At 41.3% G+C, this 5,635-nt stretch overlaps 1 pseudogene across 1 annotated transcript; it reads left to right on the plus strand.

The window, feature by feature from the left end:
- Window positions 1-201: 201 nt before the first annotated feature.
- Window positions 202-1,040, plus strand: LOC112395328 (40S ribosomal protein S3 pseudogene; annotated as a pseudogene). The gene has a single exon (XR_003002359.1). The product of XR_003002359.1 is annotated as a 40S ribosomal protein S3 pseudogene (transcript).
- Window positions 1,041-5,635: the final 4,595 nt, after the last annotated feature.

A 5,635-nucleotide genomic window follows, 5' to 3' on the forward strand; every position in this document is an offset into this window, starting at 1 on the left:
TGGGCTTTGCTCCTCTCTCTTCTCAAGCTAAACTCCATCATCAATCATGCCAGCACTGATTCTGCTATACCTTTTCAAAGTCTTTAAAGTCTACGTATCTGTTGACTCAGTAATTTCACATCTCGGAATTTAACTGAGAGAAGTCTTCAAAGATAGATGTATAAAAATAAAATGTTACTATAAAAATTTACAACTTTTCCTTTCGGCGGCGCGTGGCAGCAAGATGGCGGTGCAGGTATCCAAGAAGAGGAAGTTTGTTGCTAACGGCCTATTCAAAGCTGAATTGAATGAGTTTCTCACTCGGCAGCTGGCTGAAGATGGGTACTCTGGAGTTGAGGTCCGAGTTACACCAACCAGGACAGAAATCATTATCTTGGCCACCAGGACACAGAATGTTCTTGGTGAGAAGGGCCGGCGGATCCGGCAATTGACTGCTGTGGTTCAGAAGAGATTTGGCTTCCTTGAGGGCACTGTAGAGCTTTATGCTGCAAAGGTGGCCACGAGAGGTCTGTGTGCCATTGCCCAGGCAGAGTCTCTGCGTTACAAACTCCTAGGAGGCCTTGCTGTGCGGAGGGCCTGCTATGGTGTGCTGCGGTTCATCATGGAGAGTGGGGCCAAAGCCTGCGAGGTCGTGGTGTCGGGGAGACTCCGAGGACAGAGGGTTAAATCCATGAAGTTTGTGGACGGCCTGATGATCCACAGTGGGGACCCTGTTAACTACTATGTTGATACTGCCGTGCGTGACGTGCTTCTCAGACAGGGTGTGCTGGGCATCAAGGTAAAGATCATGCTGCCTTGGGACCCAACTGGTAAGATTGGCCCTAAGAAGCCCCTGCCTGATCACGTGAGCATTGTGGAACCCAAAGATGAAATACTGCCCACCACTCCCATCTCCGAACAGAAGGGTGGGAAGCCAGAGCCGCCTGCCATGCCTCAGCCGGTACCCACAGCATAATAGGGGCTCCTTGGCCGCTGGATCTGGAGTCTGGATGTTGCTCTATAAAGACCTTTAATAAAATCTTTTTAAAAGAAAAAAAAAATTTACAGATAGCCTAATTATCCAATAATAGAAGATTAGTTAAGCAAATTTTTCTATAACATTCAGTGATATTTGAGGCAACCATGAAAATGATCATGAAACCGGATTTGACTATTTGACTATAATCCCTAAATAAAATACTGAGTTTATTTGTAAGGATTCTCAAACCACATTCTTCTCAGCTCCTGGTGTTTTTCTCTCTCATGACTTGATTCTCTATCCCCCTTAGATCCTCACTGTCAAGATATTAGCATTAGCCTGAAGACATCTGTTGCCGTCTTAATTTTCCTACTGCCTTACTTTTACTGATAGGCTGCCTCACTTTGGGAGACTTTCTTTAGGTGTACAAAGCCACTGATCTCTTACTAGGCTTGGGGCAGGCTGGGTCTTTTCTTCCTCTTGTTAATTAATGTACTGTAAAGGCAAGAGCTTTAATTTTGGCTCTGCAGCTGGCCACACCAGACTTGTGGTTATGGCTTATGGCCTAGGGGAAGTATTTTCTTACATATTTAATCAGTCACTGACTTAAGGTGAAACACCAAAGCTAGGCTACAGTGCTCATTCATTTCCTCATTGGACAAAATCTCACTAAAGAGTATTCTGGGCGTGGCACTGCAGTGTGGTGAAACAGGGAGGAGCCATACAGGTATTTATGGCCTGGAGCCTGTTGTTTAGGAGTTTGGACTTTTGTTGCAAGGGATTCTGTAAGAGGCTACACGAGAAGAATGTAAGGTGGGAAGATTAGCTAAGAAAACAATAACAGCAGCAACATGAGTAACAGTAAATAACATTTGTATAGAAAGTTTGACAGCATATAATTTGTATTTCACATACATTAGAGTGCTCTTCTAATGCGGGTGTCACCAAATCCACATGTATCTTAAGTGTTCAAGAGAGAAGAGAAGGAAAGCACTTTGGCCTAGGGTGATCAGCCCAAGAAGAAGTATTAGTATTGGAATGCGAAGGGGGATAGGTAGATAGAAAAAAAGACCACTCTGTTTGGTGGGAATGATATAAGAAAAAGCACAGAACAGGGAAGTACAAGTCGAGTTAGGACTAGAAATTGGACTGGGGCTCATAGTTTGGGAAGAGGAGTGGGTGAGGGTCAGGAAGTGGGAGACCGGGGGTGACGAAACCTGGACACGTAGCCGACTGTGGAGCTCCTGAATGCCAAGCTTAGGAATTTGTGAATAATGGAATATCATGTTAAGAGTAGCAGTTTTAGAAGAATTATCTCACAACTGGAGGCAAAAGGGACAAAAGTGGGGACTAGAATGGATATCAGATATGCCGCACTGAGTCGCTAAGCCCCTGGATTATGATGGTGACTATTACAGCTGTCTATTCCTGGTTAACAAACCATCCAAAAATTTAGTGGCTTAAAAACGACACTCTGTTATTTCTTCTGGTTTGTAGGCAGACTGGGCTCCACTGGGGGTTCTTTCTTGAGATTACTCAGGGGCTTATAGGCAGATGTGGCCAGGGCTGCAGTTGCCTAAAGGCTTGGCTGAGCTGGACGTTCAGGATGGTTCACTCTCCCGACTGAAATGCCGGCTGTCATCGGGGAGCTGAGCTTGACTGGAGCACCTTCACATGCCTTGGGCTTCTCACAGAGTGGCAGCTGGACTCTGAGAGAGCTGCAAGGCTTCTTATGACCTGGCTTTGAGAGCCCCAGAATGGCATTTCTATTGAAGTCTGCCCAGATTCAAGGAGAGGGGAATTAGACCGCATCCCTCAATGGGAGAACTGTCAAAGAATTGTGGGCTATTTAATTTGTCACATAATTGTGAAGATGGAAAATAGGCACTTCCTGGAAGTAACTTGTTGGTCAAATGTGGGGGGGGGGGCATACATAGAGGGCTGGGCTAAGATCACTAAGAGATTTTTAGGCCTGATTATCAGGGAAAAGAGCTCTCATATCACCTTCTCTTGCATTAGCCCAGTGTCTACTCAATGTGCTATAAGTGCTGCTTATTTGCGTCTATCCACCTCTGTTCCCTAACAGCAAAGATTGGATTGGAATTGTTTCCCTTGTATCTCCAGTGCCCCATTCAAATCTTGTTATAAAATAGGCATTCAAAAAATATTAGTTAAACCAATGGATAAATGAGTCACTACCAGGAATACATAGGGCAAAGGGAACAGCTGATTTGGAGAGAAAGGATATTATTTGATGTTAGATATATTTAAGTTTAAGAGGTCAGGGATATCTGAAAATTGCCAGCTATTGCTGAAATATGAAACTGGGGTTCAGAGAGATCTAAGGAATGACACAGATTTGTGCCCCTGTATGAAGCTGATCATCATCAGGCTATATGAGTTCTCCAAGGGAGAGATGTAGAAAAGAAGAAGAAGGTTAAAGAGTTAGCCAAGAGCTTTTTATTCCATGAGTAGGAGGAAGAATAGGCAGTCAGAAAATGTGGTAAGGAGGGCTCATATGTAAGATCATAGTACCTGTGAAAAGCCAATATTTATCACCTTTCATTTGGAATCTTGGTAATTGATTCCTTCCCCCAAATACTCATACACTTTGATCTAGGGATACTGAGAAATTTTTTCAGAGGAATCACTCAAACAACCTAAAAGCTATATATGCAAAGAATTTCCTTACAAAATTACCTATAACAAAAGAGTCATATTTTCCAGAGAAGTCAAGAAAGTTAAAGAGTGAGAAAAGACAAGTGGAAATAGAACATTGGCAGATAAAAAGTCAAAACTTTTAAATTAATATTTTTATAAAAAATAGTGTGTGGGGCTTCCCTGGTGGCGCAGTGGTTGAGAGTCCCCCTGCCGATGTAGGGGACATGGGTTCGTGCCCCGGTCCGGGAAGATCCCACATGCCGCGGAGCGGCTGGGCCCGTGAGCCATGGCCGCTGAGCCTGCGCGTCCGGAGCCTGTGCTCCACAACGGGAGAGGCCGCAACAGTGAGAGGCCTGCGTACCGCAAAAAAAAAAAAAAAAAAAAAAAAAAAAGTGTGGAGCTTACTTCTTTCTGTACTGTCTTGTTGAAAACATTGGTTAATGTCACATTGTTAATACAGAAATTTACCTTTGCAAAGCATGTCTCTCAACTCTACCCCTCAGTCCATGCCCCATATGCCTTGGATTTCAAGATTTCAAGGTAAAAAGGAATTCTAGATCGGTGAGTAGGAATCCCCAGATGCTTATTCCTGCTTTTCCTCCTGATTTCATCAGTTTAGCTTTGATGAACCTTAAGTCTCTTATCCATAAAATAATTAGAAGTGCTGGAAGTTTCTTAAGTCTTTTCTAGCTTTAAAAGTCTTTAACTTCATGGTTCCGAAGTCAAAAGTTTGGAGTCTCCTGATATTTATGTAGTTAGGGGAAGAGAAATTTCCCCAAAGTGTAGCTTTGGTAGAGCGATCAGTCATGACAGTTGGATTCAGGTTACTTCCTATGTGATGATTACAAATAAAGGGTTGTTGATAATAAGCTTTAGGTCTTGTTTAGCACTAGGTGATAAAAACCACTTTTTGGTCTTGTGAGTTACTTTCCCCTCTGATACTGACCACACCTGGGCAGGTGGGGACCCTGTCCTCAAACAGCTGGCTCCGGGTCTTGATTTTCAGTAACCTAAAGCTAATGTTCATGGAGGGTTTTGACTCCCTGATCCAGCATTTCAAACCTCCAAGAAAGATGCTACAGTGCTAAGAATGAGGTATAGAGGCACTCACCAAGTAAAAATATAGAGTGATGAATAAATTATAAATAATAATAGAACATGAAGTATTACCAAAGAAGATTTATTTCTCAGCCACATAAAACTTTCTAGAACGTGTTAGAGTATCTGGCCATTTTGGTAAAACCAGGATGTTACAAATAAGTTATCCTACAAAAAATAGGGGTCAGTGTGTTTGAATATCGACCATTTGCTACCCAAGTAACCTTAAAAGTCTTAGAAAGATGCGGCTCTGAGTCACTTTGGAAACAAATATACGCAGATATATAGATATAAAGGCAAATGGAAAATGAACATATTCTAGATCACTATAGTAGTGTAGGCAAAATGGGGTGTCATGAATCAAATTTGCCCAGGACTCAATTTAATATGAAATCTAAGAGGGAAAAAAATTGGTACATAGTTTAAATTTCATTTTAATATAATTCTGTAATGATGATGATGTTGGTATGAAATTAAGTACATGTTACAAAAAATTTAGGAGACCTAGCATAGAGGCCTAGCATCTTGTTCCTTTGTTGTTATATTGACAAAAAATGATATGTGAGAGAATAAACTATTAAGGTGATTCAGTCTAATTCAATAAATTATATATTGGCGCACTTAGGGCAAACTAGACCTTAGATTTTTGGAAACATTTGGAAAAGATGGACACAATTTTTAAAGTTTGATTGAAATAACAGAATTTAGTCAAAATTCAGCTTAATGAATAAAAACTATATAAATTAATATATGGTCCATAGAAAAAATTTAAAACTATAAAAATTGATTAAATGAAATGCAACTAATAGCATAAATATAAGCATAAGTAAGTCACACATGTAAAATACTGTCAGCTAGACATTGAATGGTTGTCATTGTGTGCTAGGTGTATGCTCAGTTCTGTATTCACTGATATGA

The sequence above is a fragment of the Neophocaena asiaeorientalis genome, unplaced genomic scaffold, assembly GCF_003031525.2.
Source record: "Neophocaena asiaeorientalis asiaeorientalis breed wild unplaced genomic scaffold, Neophocaena_asiaeorientalis_V1.1 scaffold89, whole genome shotgun sequence".
Lineage (NCBI taxonomy): Eukaryota > Metazoa > Chordata > Mammalia > Artiodactyla > Phocoenidae > Neophocaena > Neophocaena asiaeorientalis.